Genomic DNA, 22,335 nt, shown 5'->3' on the forward strand with positions numbered 1-22,335 from the left:
CTCTCCGAGAGACGGAAAAAACAAATGTTCAACGACGATGCGCCCGCGATGACGCGGGGAACGATAAATTTTCATAAAATCAGAATAAAGATGAATAAAGGAGCGATAAAACGTGTGTCCTCTCGCTGCTGGACTTGGCGGTAAGAGCTCGCGAAGCTTCGGGCCGGATCCCCAACTTGTCAGATCGAACGTACAGTAGCATAAACACACATACAGATATGTATATTCAACTCGGGATGCTGCGTGAACAGATAGATACACGCAGGCATACAGCCAAGCCCGAAACGCCGAGGGGTGACCCCCGCTGAGATTCGACCCCCCATCGACACCTGACAGCCCGCTAGCTTCTACCTCTACAAATTACTTTACATCCCGGGGATCTTGGCCCGCGAACTGGTAACGTTTTCGCCCCGTTCTCCTCCCCATTTCGTTTCATCGGCCTCCCGATGCCCGTGCGTTCGAATCAAAAGGGCGGATGCTCAGGCTCCGATGACTCGAGAAAAGCTCTTCTGAGCTTGAACCAAAGTTCCCGACGAGCGGTGGCCAAAAAGTCTTAAGAGACATCACTTTACGCGTTAAATCGGCCGGCACATGCCTTTTATCCGAGAAAAAACACCTCCGTATGCGCCCATTTGGATACTCCCTTTACAGAAGTTTTCCATATCGCTACACAAATCGACGACGCAGCTTAAAATGTCGAGGAATAATCGAGCTTCGCGACGACATCGACGAGCAGCGTGCGATCGGTAGCAACAGTAGCAATTGTACATAATATCATCGTTTCTCTCCTCCCCCCTCGCTCCTCGCCCTCCTCCATTCGAACCTCTTCTAATATATTTATTCTCCTCCGCCAGCAGCCAATGCGAGCCAGAAAGCAAAAGGCATATCACGCTCACAGCCCACCTACGGCCTCCCTTGCATAATTCATTTATAAAGTCTTCGGCGTCACGTGTCGCCTTTCATTAAATGCTAATTCCAATTACTCGAGCCTCTGTCTCATTCTTTTCATCCATCGGACGGTGACATAATGCCAAATTGGCGAATCGGGCCTTCCAAACGAGTGTGTGCTTGTGTGTGTTTTCATGTGCAGACACGTGCGACTATTGTGAGGCAGATTTTGCCTTTTTTTCTGCGCTTCCTACGAACATACGAGATCATTTGGAACACGCAATCCGAGCAACTTTTTACGCTCTTTTCCATTAAAAATTTGTCGTTGCTCTAGAAATGTCGATTTTTCAACGAATGAGAGCTTGAGGATTGCCAGCATCGTGGCTTGGGTCGAGAGTCGTTTTGCGGTGGATAAAAAACCTCCAAACTCGATAAATAAACTATCGAAAAGTTACGAAATTTTGTTTTCATTGAACTCGGTACTTTTTCCGTTTTTAAAGTCCTTTGAAATAATTTTTAAAAGTTGATCAGTTTTGCTCCTCGAAGTCGTGTCACGAATTCCACAGAATTCATCGCCGTCGGTCACCGGATGGTATTAATTTTTTTCCGGTTATACTCGCCAGATTTGTTGGTGCCAACGGGGATCCGAGAGCACAACTCTCAGATGATTCCAACAGCGCCGTGGGTCGAATTCGGTTTAGCCACCATTCCCAGCGTCTCGTGATTTTTCGGTTGGCAAGCTTCCGAAGGGACGAGTGTCTACAAAATGCTAAAAATTTCGGTTATGGTTTGATCGGCCGGCATTATTAGCTTCATTGTCACTGAAATCTTTGTTTCTCTCGTGGTTCTCGGAGCTGCGGAGGGGCCGCGCGTTCCGATGATCTTGCGCAGTCTCTTTTGGGGCACTCGGGCGAAGATCGCAGAAGGAACCCGGCGACGTGCCGGTCAAGCGAGCACCACTCCGCCCGGCTGACTGGACGGTAGCATATCTTTTGTCTCTCTTAATTCCTTTTTTTCCATATGATTCGTGCCGATGAAGTCTCCTGCCGATCCAGTCGATGCCTCATCATAGTCTTACTGGCCGAAACCACACGGGAGACCACACATCTTGACACCGTTGAATTCCAGAAGCTACATTCTATGATGGATGGACGAAGAACTCCAACGACACGGAAAAAAATCCGCATCGCCCTTCCTCGACGTTCACTTTCTTCCACGAAATGACACAACTCTCTCTTCCTTTTACACACGAACACTGATCCCCTTTCACCGTGCAAGGCCGCGATCTCTGCCATTCCGCGGTGATTAATTTGTTCATTAATGTGCGGGACCGAGAGACAGACCGAGATATTACAATAAAATGCAAATTGAAATGATTTTTCGTGAATTTTTTTCAGATTAGACCATTGGGACTCAATTAAGATACACAAAGAAATGAGAAAAGCTTGAAAATATTCTTTCAGCCGTGGACCGAAGTTGTTAAAATCCTCTTTTCTCTTACCGGCTGTATTTTTTCACCCCCGATTGATAAGAAGCAATGTTTCATTATTGAAAACAACTTATATAAACGAATTCCAATCCGTAAATGACTTGGTTTTCCTAATTATCGTAATCGGTCTGCTATTCTAATTACAATTATAATCCTGGCCCGATACAATCTCCGTATAATCGATAAGCCAGCAAGAGAGTTCCGAATGGCTGTTTTTTCTTCAAAGTTTTATAAAAGGCGCAGAGGGAGAGGGTCTCCATTTTTCTCAATCAAAGTGATTGAAGAAATAGTAAAAGAGCAGCAGCAGCAGCAGCAACAGCAGCTGAGTGAGGAATTTAATTAAGTTCGAAGATAATTAGTACGAAGATAACACAAATGTTTATTTCTCATTTGCGTTCTTTAAAACTTTCGACGAGGAGCTTACGTCTCTGAGCTAATAAAAAAAAATGTTCTTCAAACGACCCTCACTGAATTACCGCAAGGAAAAAGCCACTCGAGATACTTCAATTCGTTTCGAAATTTCGCTTCAAATCGCTGCTGAGTAAACTTACGTAAATTTGCAAAATATTTTGCCAACCTAAATCAACCCTCAAAATCAATCATCGAATCTTGAGTCTGAAAACTCTTAAAATAAAAGGCTGAAAAATCATTGATCGCCACATGCAACGAATCATGACACTAAACGATACTCAAACTCAGTGCTCGATTATTTCCCGAGGATCGCGCGACGTGAGCAATCTCACGAGACGCTTATAATCAAAGTAGCTGCGTGTCAAAAGGGGTCGACAAGTTAAATTTGAAAATTATATTACGACACATATTCCCGGAGCTCCCCATCGAGCTTGGGGAATTGGGAGACGTTTTATCCCCAAGGCCCATGGTAAATACACGTAGGCAAACTATGCCTGTATCTGTACGTACACGAGTACACAAATATACCACAAGGGGATTGAATCTGAGGGTGGCATATCGGAGAAAGAGTAGAGCGACACGAAAGATACGTAACGTGACAATTTCTCGGTGCATTAAAAGAGCGCGATTGGATAAAGGGCGAACGACATAATATCGGAGGCGGTAGGAACCGAGAGAGAGAGAGAGAGAAAAAAAGGGCTCGTTGGGGGCACGCCGTCGAGCGGAGCTTACATATTTTATGGGCTGTCCTTGCATATAATTTTACGGCGCGTTAGATCGCCGATTTAAATACGGCCAGCTGGATAAACAGAGCGTGATGACGGTGGCGCTCGATGCCGAGCGGGAATCTGTGCGCGCGAGTGGGAAAGAGAAAAAGGATTGAGAGTCGAAGGTGCGGGGAGAGAAAAGCGTCAGAGAGAACCGGGGGCGCCCTGGGAACGAATATAAGGACGAAAAAGGGATTTCACTGCGATCTCTCGCTCGCGGTAGCGCCGGTTGAATAGGATTCCGAGAGGAGAACGCGCCGTTCGCACGAAAGTGACACACACACTTTTCCGCTCGCCTCGTGCACGTCGCCTCGCGCGCACATACATTTTCGTGTGCACCCTTTATCCGTCGGATACGCTCTCGTTGTCCACACCGCGGGGTCGTCTCGCCGTGTTTGCACAGCATGAGATACATGTGTCCATACACGGGGCCACGAGAGCCTGGTCTATACACAGTAGGCGCGATCTGACAATTCACTTAGGACTCTTTTCTCTCTTTCTCTCGATCCCTATCTGCGCGACGATCGTCCTCGCGTTCCAACTCCCTGGCTCCTGTGGTACGGCTGTACCCACATATTTAGGCGGCTATGGAACTGCCTCAATTTTTCAAATGTGCTGTTTCACGATCCGAACTGGGGACGATTTCAGTTCAGGAAGATTTTACTAGACTTTTTGGAGCTGACAAAAATGTTTGGAAAACTCGGCTGTGCTGGCGCGGGGCGCACTCGCGTTGGATCGAATCGCGGAACAAATTATTGAAGATCCCATATTCGATTTCTTGGGTCGACAGCAGTTTGACTCAATCCGGACGGTATCGATGAGCCGAAGACTCGAGTGACTCGATATTCAGCTTACTCGGTCGGTGGATTTTCAGCAGCAGCCAACTCCGTCGCACGCTCCATTCCGCCTCGTCGGAACTCATCCGGGCGCGTCTCGATATTTCCAAACTCGAGAAAAACGCCAAAAGAGTCTCGACAAAAAACAAAGATATAACGAAGCATCGAAAGGCTCAGACTCGAAATCTAATTTCCCAGATATTCCGACGGATAATTCGACTCCGGGGACTCCGGACGGATATCAGAGTGACTAATACTTTTGGCTAGACTAAATACGTCGGTGTATGTATCCGGTCTCCAGGAGGCTGATATAACTCAAGAGAATCAAAGGACAAAAGGCGAGACAGGAGGGGAAGAAGGGAAAGGAGAGAAGCAAGATACTCCAATGGTGATGTAGCACGGGGAGGGTATAACACGTAGAAGGAAAAGCTAGACATCCCCGGGGAGCGTCGGTGCGCATCGTATATCCGGGATGAATCCGAGGCACACGCTCCGGCTCTGTACTCTCGCTTGTCCTTCGCTTTGATTTATGTCCTTATAAATGACGTCACTCTTCGGTAACGTCCGGGCTCCGTGTGGTGTATCGTCGACGAGAGAGCTAGCTGGGAGCACTCCCCTTGTGTGCACAAAGGATCCACCGTCATATTATACCGGGCGTAGCGTTATATAAATGACCGAAATTGGGACTTATTGTGTTTGTCATCGGAGGAATATCAGCTCTGATTTATGACGTGTGACGGTATACGTTGAGATTTTTTATGTGTCACGTGTGTAAAGACCGGGACAGAGCGCGGCGCGACCGGGAGTTTAAACGTCCCGCAGGATGACGTTTGAGTCTGCGATTTTATCTCGGTCCAAACCGCACGCGCAGTCGCGAGCACTCTTTTACTTGGGAGGATCGTCAGGTTTCTTTTACGTTTCTACTTCTTAAAAGTGGAGCGACGTTCGAGAACAGAGTTTGAACGAATGTGTTTAGTTAGTGTGCTCAACGTGTCGATGGAATTTGGAATTCAGTTATTCAGATGAGCAGCTTAACGAATCTTTGAAAAATGCCATTTCGTCATCGCCCGAGACAATTTATTCGAGTTAATCCCACGCGCTCGTGAATTTTATACAATTTATCAAGCCAACGTTCCGAATACATTTTATTAACCAGTTAATTAAATAGCGTATAGAACGAAAGACTTCTTAAGCCGAGTTTCTCTGCGATTATATATCGCATAACTCACCCCTTCGGGACGGCGCTCTCTCGCTCTGCGTTTCCATGTCGCCCTGTGCACGGCGAGCATTCGGGATGGCTGCGAGCTCGGTGCATGAACAAGTGAAACAGAATTTAGCGTGAGCGCTCGACTAAAATAATTGAATTTAATTTCACGCCCGCGGTAGGGGGCGCGACGAAAAAGCCGTCGCAGCACCAGCCCCACTCTCGTTCTCTCTTCCTCTCGTCGTCGCTCCTCTTCCGATATTCGTCGAGAGAGAGAGAGAGAGAGAGAGAGAGAGCCAGAGAATGAGCGCATTCGTTCCTCGCCCAGCAAGAGCGTGTTAAAGCGAACAGAACATCGAAGTTATAGAGGAAAGCGAGCGGCGGGATATAAATGTACGTATATTTGCATCGGCTTTTCCTACGGAAACTCGGGATCGATCGTTGCTCCATTATCTTATGATAATCCACGCGGCGTCGAGGCCTCGAATTAATCGAGTACGTACTATTTCATAATGAGTCTGGAAGCGTCGAATTCTCGCGGGATTTACCCCAATCCTTCCATGAAAGAATGACAGAGATGAGTTGTTCCGAGGAACGTTCCGAGAGGGAGGCTTGACGAGCGCGGTTCTCCTGCCGTTAGACTCTCGCCGAGGCCCTCGTACTCGGTCCTGGTGCGCGCGAATAACTCGAACGACATAATTGAATAATACAACGGGTGCGATGCCAGGGCGCGAGTTATCTCTTTCCCGAATAAACTCGGTCTCTGTCAAGTTTATACGAATATTCGAGTCAATTCGACAAAATTTTATAATTCTTGGGAAAAACGTTGCGATTCGTTGCTCCAAAATCGCCAATACTTTCGGAGTATTTTTCGCAGCCATTTAGTCCTATTTTTTCTCTTCAAATTCTCAAAAATTTGACACTATCGAAGTGACAATCGATCTATCAATCGTTATCAAAGTTCTCTAGAAATGTTTATTTTTTCATTTTCTAGTTGGCAGCTCGATAGATACGAATTTTTCTATACACGCATTCGATTCCCCAAAGGGAAAGGCGATTCTCCATGGATCGGTAGCGTCTCGTTTCGCGTAAAGAAGGGTTCTCAATTCGACCATGTCACCCGCCTCACGACCCTTATATACTCCCTTTCCCGCTCTCTCTCTCTCCATCGTTCTATGGCTTCGCCCACACCTCCGACATTCACCCTCGTAAAATAACGCGCGAACGAGCGAATACATTTTGACAATTCTATTTCGATTATTTCCTCGCACCGTGGACAGCTGCTCCGCCGACCAGCGACAATAAACTAACGTCCTCGTTCTTTTATTCTCGTGTACGGATAGATAAATATATCCTACACTATATAACCAAGTACTTCAAGTCGTACACGATTGAGTTTTAATACAAAGGCTATCCTCTAAAACATATGGGGACACATACGAATCGCCGGGGGCTATCAATTCTTTTTCCTACCGAATATCCATCTCGAAGAGACCTTACGGGAAAAAAAACGTTTAAGGACTTGCATGCGTCCAGAATTTTCCAAAAAACCGATTTCTTTTTACGGATTATTAATTCTCCATAGTTTTAGGCCTATTTATGTTAAAATCGATTGTAAAATTGTTCCCTGTAGATCGAAAGTTATTATAGAAAACGCACGACGACGAGAAGGCCTGATGCGCACTGGGAACTTTAAATGCGTTATGCTCAAAACTACTTTTCGGTCTGCATGATCACTCGTACAATTTTTAATATTTTTCGATGCTTTTTTTTAAATATTCGAAATTGTTTTCTCTAGCCTGTCGAGACGGATTTTTGACATTATGATGAAAAAATGTTATAAGTGTTCTTTAAAGTGTGACATTTATGACAGAAAATGCAGACTTTTTTTTTAAGTCCGAAAATTGATAAATTTACGAATTTCAAAAATCCGGCTCGACGGACTTTAATTACGACTTTATTTTACTAGAATTTTGACAGTGTAGCAACTTTTTTTTCGTAGTGCTTCGGGAAACGTGATTTTTTATGCTGTAATTTAAAAAATAAAAAATATAAAAAAAATGGATAATATTCGCGTGCAGATTCGTCATTTTTTTTGGGTCTGAAAGTTCGAAAGTCATTTGTGAATGCACAGCAGAGATCGTCGATCACCGCCTTCAAAAACTGTTCAGATTTTTTGTTCCACTGTTTTGGATTCCAAATTGCGATCGAATTTCATTCTCGGGTATCTGAAATCGACATTTTTTGAAATATTTTTGCTGCACTCCGTGCATCGATCGTCTCTCCGGACGTAATTTTCATCCGCACCTCATCGAATGGCACGCACATTGAAATATGTACAGGAACAATACACGAAGATACAGAGAGTCGCGAAAGAGAGCAGGGTGTCGCACGCATAATGCGACGAGTATACGAAAGTCCAGAAGAAAGATTGCGTAATGGAGCCTTTGCGAGGAGCGACTATCGTACCCGTTTTCGAGCCTGCCCCTCCGCCCTATTATCGCGAGAAGTGTGCAGTGACAAGTGTCTGTGTCACGATTCTCGCAGCATCATCGCCCTCGAATCCCCTGATACTGCGAATCTGTGTCACTCAATCATCGTGGACGTTAATTTCGAGTGAATAATGTCCCGTATCTGCACTTCTCACTGCCCCACGATTAAAGCATCGTGCAAGGATCCTCCAAATCGAACGGCAGGTCTTGCAAATGTTTACCGAAGAATCTTCAACTCCCAATTCGAACGTCGCTGCGTCCAAACTTCAACCGTCTCGAGTGAATTTTCAGTTTCATTTTGTCGTTGAAGTAGCACCGAAAATGAAGCATAATTTACAGCTTTATTCAAACGAAAGTGCAGCAAAGATAATTCCTGGAATGCGAGAGCGTGCGGGAAATCTGTTGTTCGAAGAGTGCATTACATCGCATATAAAGTCGGAGCGCAGAAACTCGTTGGGCGAGAGGAGACACGATGACTCGCGAATAAGGAATTGAACTGCGAGAATAGCGCTATGAATCTCGATCGACTGGAAAAGGGAGTCCGATGTTGACGGTGTCCAGCACGCGTGCCCCGCGCGCGCACGCGGTTCTGTATATAAAATGGAAGAGAATCGAGAACGACTCGAGCACACTAGCGTGGCTTTCGGAACACATGTACCGAGCTCCCTAAAAGGATGCGCAGGAGCATTTGGCTCAGACAGAAAGATATGCGAGTCGCTTTTGCCACGCGCGAGTACAAGATGTCGCTTGTTGGAGATCGACGTGGACCAAAGAAACGTGTATGGAGAGATGGAGTTGACGAGAGCGCCGGAAGCATCGCGAAATGGCATGGGAATTTCTCTTTTTTTATGTCACGACGTCCACGCGATTTTAGTCTCGAAATTCAGCACATTCTGAGAGGTTACGAAGGGGGTGGGGAAAGTTGAAATGGAAAAAATAGGAACGCAGTTTCAATGCTCACTCGTTCATTTTTCCTTCGCGAAGCTCAACCTTGCTGCTTCCCATTCGACCCTCCAGTTTCATTTCCTCTCTCCTTCTCGCTCGCACTCACTTTTTCTCTCTTATAACAACGCCGACGAATCACGAAGTAGCGCAGGATTTATATCCCCCGGGTTATGATTAATGGATCGTCCCGCGTATTAGCACCCACTTGCCGGCGTGTCAACCCTCGTTCTCGCCCACCCTTTTTCTCCGCGCTGCCGCCCGCGCGCGCGCGCGCGCGCTTATCTCCCCAGATTCTCCCAGCTTGCGGATTTACATTTCCAATTTGATAATCCCCATCCCTTGTGGCTGATTGACTCCTCAATTTCTCTCTATCATAACGATATCTCGTGCCATGATTCATTGAATCGTTGAAAAGCTACTGCGCTCATTGTAGAAGCAAGAAGATTGCACTTCCTCGTGACGTTTATTATCGAATCGAATTTTCAACTGCAGCTAAGTCCATGGAAATTTCTTTGCCTCCAACTCAGATCATGCCCGTAGGATCGTATTTTATGGGTGTCTAAATTAATGTCAGAGTTATTAATTCGAAATTGTAAATACATTTTTTCAACTTATCTCATGGCGAATGAAATTACAAGCCATTAAACGGGGATCCATCACTGACTGAACTCGAAATTTCATTCGTCCCTGGTGAAAATACATTTTTTATGTAAAAAATCGCATTGGAGAGCGCAAAGGGAAATTGATCAAGTGTCAATAAAAAGACAGAAGGCTGTGACAAGAATGGGCCGAGCCGAGAAGAAACAAAATGACGAAATAAGCAAATGTAAGGTTACCGATTTCTTTCAATCTTTAACGTAATATATCTTTATTACTAGTAAGACAATCGTCTTGAATTTTTTTTCATTGTTACTGTGTACTTTTTCATAAGCTTCGTAAGAAGCGTTCATTCGTTATATGGAAAGATAAACGATTTTTTACGCATAGTCTCTATAACCCTGTGTATTTTTCTTCATTTACTTCATATTTAAACACCTTTTTCTGAATACCCGATAAGACAAACCTTTTAAAATTTGATATGCGTGTCAGCCGACTGGCCATTTGAACTCTGTGTAAATTTCAAGACCTTCTTAAGAAAATAGTTTCGTGTACGAACTACCTTAACAAAAGTGCTTCCGAAGGCACTGAAATGTTCTCATCACCATCGAAGTTAGGAGGCATCAAAAATAAAAACTTTCAATTCCTGATCCGCGTGCGAAGATTGTTCGCAAGAAACGACTGGCAAAAGCCATCGTTGCAACTTCTCGACGAAGCGCGCAGCTGACTCATTCCTCATCAGTTAAAAGCGAAATTTCCGTTGACGCTCAATTTGCTGAAACACCAGAATTCCTTTCTCGAAATAGTTGAAACACGCACGAGATAAATCGATGGTCGATTGGATTGAGATAACGCATACGGGATAAACGACGCGAGCCATATAACGTGAACAATGGGGCTGGAGAGAAAGAGAGAGAGAGGGACGAACTGGACGATGGATACAAGTAAACGTAAGGGCTGTTATTGTGTCGCCGGACATTGTTGGACGGGGACCTCGGTCCATTTTGTCCATCTGCTGACCAAGCGACAGTTGCTGCATCCACGCACCGCGTATTCCCGTGGTCTCTCGGTCATCATCGTCCAATGCTCGTCGCGTAGGCGTCCCGTATATTCAACGGCGTCACTCCATCAAATCACTTCTATAGAGAAATCCTACGGCCCGTTGTTTCATTCTATGAGTATCCAAACTGTGAGGATCGCAGGACAACCAAAGTGTCTGCGTGATCAAACGGGTCTCGATGGTGCGATTTTTCTGGGAAGAATATTGTCCATATCGAGATTAGTGACTGAAAAATTTTGACAATCGGCCAACACCGGGTCGCTCCATTCGTCCATTTCCTCGTCCCTCGTGACCTTTATTCGTTGTTTTTTCTTCATAAATATATTTCGCATCGAAAGCTTCGTGTAGTAAGTACGTGATTCGAGCCGAAAAAAGTGTTTTCCCGAGCAAATTTCAATTACTAAAAACGGCTGGAGGAAAGAAAATACGACAATTCATTACCGAGTGTTTTATATTTATTGGTTCGGTTGGGCTCGCCCACGAGCACCGAAAACACAGTCCATTACTATTTTATAATTCGCGAAATTTATTTGATTATGGTTTAGCAATGAATTATGCAGAAGTGTGTGCGGACTGTTGAGTGCTTAATACCGAGGGCTCAGCAGATTTTAATTAAACCCACCGTCAGCCAGTACATAACACAAGCATACATCCATGTACATAGTTGTATGATTTTGTTAGCGGTAGCAGCGTGTGTGAGGTTAAAATATTTACATGCACGAAAATCCCTCGATAGGGCTGTGACCCCCCGTTCAATTTTATCCCATGCACATACTTTCTCGTTTTCTCTTCTCTTTCTTCTCTTTCTATTTTGGCATCGAACATCCTGGGATGGATCTTGCGATGAGAATGAACGAGAAGGCGTAAAAATTATTTGGAGAACATCGATCCAAATCTGACGTTCGAGTTTACATGTTGAATCCGAAAATTCGATAAAAAAACTTGATATATAATGGGGCGTGATGACTCGAAATGTTCTTCGAGGTGAGAATGAGCGTTACGGCAGACGCTAATTTTCTTGTTTATACAGAAGCTATTAATCTGCCCCTCTCTTTGTAACAGCGATGATAATGAGTCTGAAATTTCACACGTCGCTTTCACGCTTATTATTTTTTTCCTGTCTGAACAATAAGAAAGCAAATCATCAGAGATAGAGACGAAGATCGGTATCGGAAATAATTTATACGAAGGCAGGAAGCCCGTAACAATTTTTTCTGCATAATTCTTCACCTCTAAAATTGATTTAGACTCTGGCCCGGGGACTTTCCGCGCCCAGGAGCAAAGGCACACGAGTAGAAATAATAAAGAATTATTCAAAGAGGAGAAAAGGAGAAGGAAACGGAATAAAAACGGTGGAGAAGGAAGGATCTCCCGAAACCGACATCACGCCTTGACGACTATGATCCATGTGTCAGATTACAGAAGCAACGTTTTGTTCCACGAAAAACGCTCCGGAAATCTTCTACGCTCGAGGGCACTTTGCCTTAATGGGCATTCACGCGCCTTAATTCTCATGTAAAAAGAGTAAATCGAGGAAAGCATGATGATATCGGGATTAAATAAACGTGAAATTATAAAAATTCATTATTGATGAATCCTTTGATGAATAAATCAGTTTCGTTGAAGATTCGTCGTAATTATCCAAAATTGGAAGGAGCTAAAAATCGTTGTATTCCTTGGCCGGGACAGCGTCCTTTCTGGAGCCCTTAAACTTTTTTTTCACGTTAAATTTTGAAAATATCAAAATCTCAATAAAAATAACCTCGAATGACAGTCGATTCAACATTTTTCTCCTCCTTTATGGTCTCGATTTCATAGTGATCACGACGCCAGACGTACTCGTGTGGTTCTGCCGGGTTACCCACTAAATAATAAATAGCGTATGTATCACTCGCACTCGCGTCATCGATTGACTGTAGGAAAGTGCAGTTCGAAGCGCCCCTTTGATCCAGGACGACTCTGGACTCTGAGCCGTGCTACGTATCGCCCTATCAAATATTCCCTTTGACCCTACGCACGACTTATGTACACGGATGAATTCAAGCCAGCAAATGTAGGATCGTGATTGGCGCCAATTACGGTTCCCGAGCGAGGAGGCCTGTGTTCAGGAGAAGTTCAATTTTCGATGTATTTATTCGATGCAAATGGTGGCCCAGCGCCATCGAATCTACTGAATCAACTAGTTCGGTTTCAATCGATAAATTCTCCATTCCATTGATTTTTGTACGATCTCAAAATGTGGTTTTCATCAAATTCAACCACTTCCCAACGAGCAGCTGAAGAGATCGATTTTCAATGAGATTCGAAAAAAACCTCTTTTCGTGCTGGAAATAAAAGTTTCCTTTACCAGTCCAACTAAACGTTTCGTGGCCATGTGCTCGCGTGTGGCAGAATCAGGACGGCGTATCGCCTGAATTTTGCTCATCGTGTGTGTCATTATTATTATCTTTGGAGGCTTCACGGATGTGCCACAACTGTTCTCCGTCAATCTGTGATCTCCGCGTCTCGCTCTCCCCCTCTGATTCTTCGCCTCCGAATAAGCACACGTGTTTGAACGGAGGATCGATGAGGGTGTGGGTGAAGGAACGCCGAAGGAGGAGGTTGCAAAGGGGGGAAGGAGTGTTGTACGTCGTGGACGTCAATCGTTAAAAATCGTAAGAACGGACGTCCATTATTTGATGGGTTGAGTAATGGTATTCGTGCCCTTCTGGTGCTTAGCAAATTACGCGAGTAACAGAACGAAGGAGAGCTCGGTAAAAAGTGCAGGTAACGACCGAGCATCGGTGCAAAGTCGTGCTACATGGGACGCATCGAGAGTCGCTTATTTCGCCGTCACGCAATCTTTGCGGCAAGTATTTAGTACGTAAAAAGACATGTTCGTTTGCTCGTTCGTTGATTTTCTGGGAGGAATATGACAGAGAAAAGATGCTCGATTAACCGGCCAGGCAAGACTGAATTCGTGGGCTATTTTATGGCTGTTTTTCCTGAAAGATCGAGCACGGATAGTCGATAACCGACGGATTTAGCCTTTGTAAGGAGCGAATGCCCTCAGCCGGTATCTCCGATAGGCGCGTTCTCGCAGCGAGAACGTCAGTCGTCTGATTGACAAGCAGAAAGATTAAACCGCGATTATTATGATCGTCGAACGTTGGAAAGGAGAGTTTCGTTCGCCGGGATCTTTACACTAAAATTGGCTTAAGGTCGGTAAGAGGTCAGCGGTTAATTATACAGTGGGAAATCGAAGGAGCGATCGAGCCTCGGAGACTCGAATCCTTCCTCCTCTTTCTTTCTCCAGAGCGTTTCATTTTTCATTATTTCTTTCTTTCTCTAGCAGAAACCTTTCGTCTTTCCGTCTGTCTTGCCATTTCCGAGGATATCTATCCGCGTTTATCGGATCACGATCGGCAATCCCGCGCCCTTACCGATCTCTCGCTGCGCACGCCAGCAATTCGCATCTATATATACTACCAGCACATCGTACTATGGCCGCGAGAACTTTGCGAATGCGAACGAGAAAGCAAAAGCGTGCACTTTGCCAACACACGCCATAGGCACCTTTTAAATCAGTTGTCTACGATTACAGACGTAAACGGAGACGGGGAACGCTCCGCGAACGTTGGCTTTACAGCACCATCAGGTGTTTCTCATTCTCTCACCCCTTTTTATTCTACCTTCCCTTTTTTCTCGAACTCCACTCCCAGCGTGTCCGTCGCTCCGTCCTGCTCCCGCGTTATTTTGCGAAAGAGCTGATTTTCCTCTCTTATTACGTTCATGCTCTTGCATTTTCTCAGCAGTTTGTCATCGTCCCACGAGAATCGAACCCTCGTGAACAATCGAGAAAAAATACAATACAAAACTAAGTCGTCGACAGCATTTTCGCATTATTGCAAGCACACGAAGGGTGAGTTACCAATTCGTTGCAACGAGCATTATGGAAGAAGATGCAGACATTTTGTGTACTGATGCATGCCACGATTCTCTCTCTCTCTCTCTCTCTCTCCTTTTGTGAAAATAGTTTACTTACAAATGCTCCGGCTTGACTGTATTCGAAGGCTAATTACGCCGCCGAGTGTACGGCGGCACTGTTGTACATAATTACAATACAATATAGAGAATATACGGGGCAAAATGCAAGTGTGCAGGGAGGCAGTGAAGCGGAGAAGACAGCGAGGAACCTAGCAAAACGGTGTTACCGGTGGACTCGACAATTTTGCTGTTGCGTATACAAGGTGTAATGAAAATCGAGCTGAAAATGTCAAAAATAGGGATCGCAGATGGAAATTCATGTTAGAAATTCTGATTGAATTGCTGATCCAATCGGACTTCGGCGATCACCGGTCTCCACACTTGAGGCTGAAGGCCATTTTAGGAGGCGCGTCTTTTCCTCGTCGAACTTCAACTTTAATGGTGAGTTAAAACTTTCGATGGCACGAGGCGAAAGATCGTCAAAGGCTCGTTAAGCTACTCCGCTTCTTCACAAAAACCCGAAGCATCGACCTTCATTTTTGAAGCACCCTTTATACCCACGCGCATACAGACTTACAGGGGATATCACGTGTCCTTGTGCCTGTCCACCGAGCCGGAAGAAACGCACCACCAAGCGTAAAGCCAAAACCCCGTCGACGCTCGGAAAGCGCGGCACCAGAGGTCGCATCAGGTATATCCGTCGCACGCTACCTCAATTAGAGATCATATCATTCGCAGGCGCAAGACGGACCTGGCTCAGGTGTGCTTCAAACAGGGCTCGCACGATCTCCGTAAAAACGCAAAATTAACCAAACCTTCGACCAAACACGAAACACCCTCCCGAAGGCTCGACGGCTAATGAAAATTGATTTTTTCCCCACAAAAGTATAAAACCGTAGCAAGAGAAATACTGAGGCAAAACGAGCTAAGCGAGGCTTCATTTGGGCACGAATCAAAAGTCACTTCGGATACGAGCAACTGCGAAGCTACTTCGAGCCTCTTGGGTATCGGAGCCTGCAGAAAACAGACTTTGCCGCCGTCTTGGATAAAAAAACGTCGTTCCAAAAATCGCCTCCTTTTGGGTCCACCCTCTCACAGACGACGTCGTAGCTTCCTCCACCTCCGAATCGTTATCTTTTCCGGAATATCAAAGGGGTAGTTATGAAAGATCGGATTCCCGGTAGCTTGCGTTCGACAATATCCCATTAAGCTGCTTCACGTTCTTGAGAGTCATGGCAATATTCGTATTTGTTCGATATCTCTCGGACGTCGTAGTTGAGCCTTGGGAAGCGAAGAATTGTCCATGTAGGTATATAACGATCCCAGAGGATGTATAAAATAAATGCGCCGAGTATGTAGTTCTCGGTGTGCTTGAGAGTGTAGCGCAGACACACGTTATTTGAGTGGGCGTTGCATCGAGTATCCCACGAGTAACATAGATATGTTGGGTACGAGGCTATTCGTGGGGTAACACGTAAGGGATGAACGGGATGCATAAAGGGGATCAAAGTATCTGCGACGGCTGACTCGCTGTGTCGTGCAGCGAGCGAATATGCTGAGCTGACTTTCCCTCGCGGGGCCGGCAGGCACACACGTGGCCGTAGCACACGAAGAATACCATAAAACACATTTCCTCTGGTAGTTACAAGCCTCATCCTCGTGTCTCTCATCCCTTATCGAGAAAACTTTACGATCAATATGCAGAAACAAGTTTCGTTTCACGATCCACACGTGTCTGTGAGACGAGAGCCTCGACCGAATAAAATTCCCGGCGTCACTCCCGAGCCGTGTAACAACGAAAGCCATGCCGAGCGCTCAAGTGCGAATTCCCTCATTTGCAATTTGCTCGCAAAGCTCTACGAGATAAATGTCGGGCGTATTAGCATAAGAAAGCTGTCGCTACCGTTCCGAGTGGGCAAAATCATCGGCAGCGATGATGCTAAAAAAAGGAGAAACCCCGCGCAGTTATTCCAACACCTGAGAGCTGCGAAACAGCGCTAAAATCCTAATTCCATCGCGGCCTTTTTTCTTCTCGTTCTCGTCCCAGCTCTCCGTCCTGCGTAACAACACATTACAAAGCTAATATGTGTTTATGCCCTATAGAAAGCGAGGGAGATTGAGAGAATTTGGTACGAACGGTATGCGATACGGCTTTGAGAAGCGAGCGGACATCACAGCAGCGTGTTCGTCGAGGATGGAACGAGAGGGAAAGGGGCAAGGGGAGGGAGAAGGATACTGAACGCGACGGAACTGCAACTGCTATGCTCTTGCAACTGGCCGGCAGCGTCGCTTTCCCGGGAGAACAGATACGTATGCTAATGCCCAGCGTGATGCTCGTTATAATAATCTGCAAGCTGAATGCGCACAGGCCACGGCACCGGCTTTGTATTTCTATATAGACCCGTGTATTATACAAAAACATAGATACGTGTATACAAGGGAGAAACGTATGCGCGGGAGAATAGCATGGCGCATAGCTGGACAGAGAAACGAAGGGCGGGAACGTACGGGAAGGGCAGGTTGTTGCCTACGGTGGTGTACAGCAGTGCCGGGGCAACGGCGCACCACCGCTATCTCGAGTGCGGGATCACGGCCAATGGGGGTGTGAGCGACCTACGTAAGCCGGTTATCTAAATACCGTAAATAACAACACGCTGCTGCTGCTGCTGCTGCTGCTGTTGCCTCTCCTACTGCCTCCGGACTCGAAGCTCGGGCATATAGCACCAGCTCTATCCCTTTTACCCTCCTCGCACTCCCGCCCGTCCTCGTCCTTTTTACAGCGTTCATAGAAGCTCTGCAGAGCGTTGGCGCGAGGCGCTAATGCGAGCCTCTCTCTTCCGTACGAGCGATGCTCGCACCACGCAAGTATTTCTACTAACTCGATTCAGAGAGGAGGAACATCGGGGAGGGCGATCGTCGAACACCTTTTTCTGCGCTGACATATCTAGAGCGCTTTTTGACTCCGGAACTACGGAATTCTACGAATGCACGCTCTTCGTCATTGGGAGCCGTTTATTAATCTTGAATATGAATAATCTTTTTGGCTACGTACTTAATTGAAGAAAAAATGAAGACAGGCATTTTTGTATGAATGGAGAAACGGTGGCGAGGGCAACGTCATCAGAAGTTGAAACAGCCCCTCGAGGCCGGCTTTTCAGGAGTGTTTATTCTGCTTCTTTAATATCATGCTCGTTCGATCAACAAATATTAACCTGGTAGCTTCGCACTACAGATATAAGAGCAGCAGCATGCTCCGAAAGATCGGAGCAGGGCGCGGGTGCCCTGTGTACACACACGAGTGTCTATGATCCACGGGTGAAAGTAGAGAAATGAATATGTCGTGACATGGAGCATTTCTCGCTCGCCCTAGCGTGAAAATGCTCTCGGGATCCCGGGAGAGAGAGGGTGGCTGCATGGATATGTATGTTTAAGCAACCCCTTTTCAAGATTGATTACCACCGCGAGATAAACACGTTATCGTCATCTCGTAAATAATCTTTAATCTTGGAGCCTCTCCTCCGCGACGGAGCTCCCCGCGGCACCCCTTTCCCGCCCGAAATTCTCTATGACGGTGATGCGACGACGGGAACGATGCTATCGCCGGATTATTTTCTCGATAAATGCGGATGCGTGTTAAGTTCTTCGAGTCACGCCTTTACTAAAACGGGAACAAACGCGAGTGTGCTTCCTCGCCTGAGATTCGTGCTCCGCTCCCCCTTCCACCCTTGCAACGAAAGAATAACCCGCGCCGCGTCAACCCTCTCCGAAAGTACTTAATACGGCTTAGCCCGCGTGCGAAGTGCATTTGCACGTTGTACGACATACGAATGTACACGCCGGCGATGCTCGATATTTCATCTCATTCGGAGCACCATCCGGAGCCTGGCTATCTCTCCATCGTTCTCCCTTCCTTTTTCTCTTATTTCGAGATGTCATACAACACGAATATGAAATAAATAACACGTGAGAAAATACTGTTTGGGGTTAAAACCCCTCGCTGCGATACCGAAGCTTTCCGCTCGACTATTCGCCTCGGACTTTCCCAGGACGTCACTGCCATTTTTCCATCTCTCGCTGACAGCGAGTTTATCAAACTTTGATGCCTCCTCGCACAGTTACGATTTTCCGGATACAGTTCGACAAGCGATGGCGGTTCTTTAATCGATGATTTTTTTCTTATATCGTTCTTCTCCCTCCTCTCTTCGTTGGAGGATCTCATTCCGTGTGTAGCTCCGAAGGAGAGTCACTTTCAGAAGGGCAAAACAGAATAATGTTAAAAAATGACTTTTCAAGCTCGTGCTAAGCGTTTCGGTGGAAAACGTCTCCTCAAGTTAGTTTGGAGAAACTATGACGGTTCGTAGAAATTGACGAGAAATCCGTGCGGAATGAGGGAGTCGAGGGCGAATTAAGAATCTAACGAACACAATGCGAAGCACACGCGACGCGCGCGGTCACACTTTCGGATACGCGCGCGTGTCTGTGCTCCAAAATCTCTATATATTTGCCGCAGGGCGTGCGACGTGCATGAAGAGAAAAAAAAGTTCCTCTTTCGCTGCCGCGATATCACGGGCTCACGGGTAAACGCGATAAATCTGGCGAGACATACTTAGACGGGTGTCAGCATGATGTATGAGGGAGAGTTCGCGCATTCTCGCGAAACCCCTCGGAGTTTCGAGCACGAGCGTCATGAGTATACATTCGTATATACGTTACAAAGATCCGAATGTATATATAGATATGTGAAAAATCTTAAGAGATATTCCTCGATATTCTTCGGCACAGCTGTCTCTTTTCTCGAAAGAGAATTTCCGCTCCCGTCCCATTCGCCAAATTCCGCAGGGGATGAAATAAAAAAAGGAATATTCCTAAGAGATAAAAGTACTTTGTCTATAAAATATCCAAAGATAGTTGGTACGTATTTGGTTAGCAGACGAAAAGGGAGAAAATAAAATTGATTCGAAAACAAAAAATGGTCGACGGAAGGTGACCCGGCGCGTCTCTCGACGCGTTCTTTTAAAAAAATAGAAAAAGCGTACTTTATATCGGAGCTGCGGGATAACACCTGTGAATGCGAATAAAAGTCAGAATCGATCAAGACACATTGGATTAGATAACAAAAAGGAAGAAAAAAGCTGGCTGCTCCCTCCTTATTTTCCTCTCCGAGAGAATCTTCAATCTTCTTATATATATAAAATATATTACAGAAGCTGAAGGGAGCCGCCCGCCTCGGTCTATATACATATTATGTACGCGCTATCACTCGAGGCCGAAAGAATACGCGGAATAGAGCTCACGGAAGAGAGCGAGAAACGATGAATTTTATTTTATAGTTGGGAGAGGGACGAGCGAGCCTGCCTTCGCCAGGCTGCTCTGCCGCCCCCCCCCCTCCCCCCGCCTGCCGCTCCCAGGCTCCTAAGGGTGGAATATGTTTCGTATCATCATAGGGAGGTTACAGCACCCAGCGTCTCCTTCTCCATACCGCCTCCATAACGCGTTTTCTCCCGGCTCACTCTCCTCCTCTTCTCATCCACCTCCTCGTCAGCCTCCTCAACCCCTCCGGACTTGGGGTGTTCCGCCATTTTGAATACATTCTCACCCGGCGGAGAGTTATCTCCCAAACGTTTCGATTTCCCATTTAAAGGATCTTATGTATAGGCGCTTGAAGGAGAGAAGGGTGTAAGAGTTGGGCCGCAGTGTGGGCTTGAAAGGGGGTCGAAAGGGAAAACGGAGGTGGGCGAGAGATGGCGAGGCCGAGGTGAGTATTGCGGGGGTTGTGGGAGCTGTCTGAAAATATTAGCTCGCTCTCGCCCCTCCTCTCCGCCGCTCTCTTCCTCGACCCCCCTTTTCCACCCCTTTCTCCACTCTTGCTCTTCCTTCTCTTTTTTCCCGCCTCCTACATCCATTTTTTCTCTCTTCCTCTCCTCTTCGCCGATAACATCGTAGATACGCAGGTTATACGTGCCTCTACTCCCAAACCTCCTTCTTACATCCCCCACGCTCGCTTCCCCACAAGTAGCAACCCTCATCGCTCCACGAGTAAGAATACCTACAACGTTTCATCTCAAATATTTTCTTTTTCCCAACTTTTCCCGTGGAGAGGTATGCCGCGCGATTTTATATCGATACCCAGCCAAAGGTTACCGCCCAACTCTGCTGATATTCGAGAATCCGTGAGAGTTGGATAAAATACATTCTTCGTTGGAGATGACCTTTCAAAAAAACAGAGGAATACTGAACATTAAGGAGCGAGGAAAATAAAAGTTTTTCCATATCGGTTATTCTCAAAATTCTCCAATAATTCCACGATTTAGTAATAAAATTCCTCGACTTTTGTGACTGGCTTTCCGTCACCCATATTTCATGATGAATACGTGTTGCAATTTAGAGACCCCGCCACGAGAGGCGAGCCACGTATCCAGAATCTTTTGTAAATTAGATGAGTTCATGGCACACGTAAGTCATGTCGATCTTTGGTAGGCGAGTCGTCAAACTTGGATAGTAAAACGTGAGGAGACCTAAAAAAGCAGGAGGAGGACAAAGTAGTGGTACAATAAGGGAGAGGCGCGGTGCGGGTGAGAGGAAAGCGGCGGTAAAGCGTGGTCTGCACCGTACAAGATGTACGAGTAGTCAAAGGTGGTATGGCAGTATGGGATGAAAAAAATTAACATTGCCAAGAGTTTTATGACTGTTTTCGAATTCAGGGCTCGTCTGGCTCGGGTAATATACGATGAGAAGGTGTGAGTGCGAGGTAAAATAGTGTTTGGTTATTTCGGTGTGAAGATATTGGCGAAGCGGTGTGTGGTGGCTCGTAAGAACGAAGGTGGCAATGGGCGCCCGTGTTATAACGGGATCATTGTGATAGTGTGACAGTAAAACTGCTCCGCGCCCGTGTATTAATATAATTCGTGTCGATGTGCGAGTGTCGGATGGAAGCCAATGGGAACGCAGCCCAAGTCGTACAGCGTATGCTTATTTTAATTGAAACAGTCGAATGCCCTCTCGCTTAGCAAGTCTCATCCCCTCGGAGTCGCGGGCGCCACTTCGGAGCACATCCCCTCGCCATTCCTGCCACCCCAAAGCCCCTTTCTCCTCGCGCCGTTAAAACGATCGAGCGGCACCGTGCGCTCTCTTCTCCTCGGCAACAACCCGGGATATTGTTTCAAACGAATATGCAAATCATGAGCGAGCTACGTACTCGCGGAGGGCTCTTCGCAGTCAACCGGGACACGTAGTTATAGTAAAGGCTTCAACGTACAGAGTGTCGCGAAACTCGCAACTCCCTCTCTGGCGCAAGGCGAAGACAGCGCGGAGGATTCTTGAGACGAAAGTCCTCGATTTCTATCCTCCTGGATAGAACGCGTTAAGAAAAAAAAACATTTCTAGTAACTGCACCTTAAAAAGAGACTTTGGAGTGGGAGCGATCGAGTTGCGCTTGCGATTATGGCTTATTTTGATCTTCATCGGGGGCAGCATCGACCAAGAAAATGCGAAAATATGGCGGAACTTTTTGGACCTCTGGTACATACAACGATAAGAATGGAGCAGGAACTATTGGTAACGCCATAGTAATTTCTATTGATTCACTCGCTGGCTGAGCTAAGAACAAAAACAGGCTGTCCTATGAGGAGAGACTCCCGCGCCAACTATAGAAAAGGTTTTACCGATGGGCCCTCGATCTAC

The sequence above is a fragment of the Venturia canescens genome, chromosome 5 (genome assembly GCF_019457755.1).
Source record: "Venturia canescens isolate UGA chromosome 5, ASM1945775v1, whole genome shotgun sequence".
Taxonomy (NCBI): domain Eukaryota; kingdom Metazoa; phylum Arthropoda; class Insecta; order Hymenoptera; family Ichneumonidae; genus Venturia; species Venturia canescens.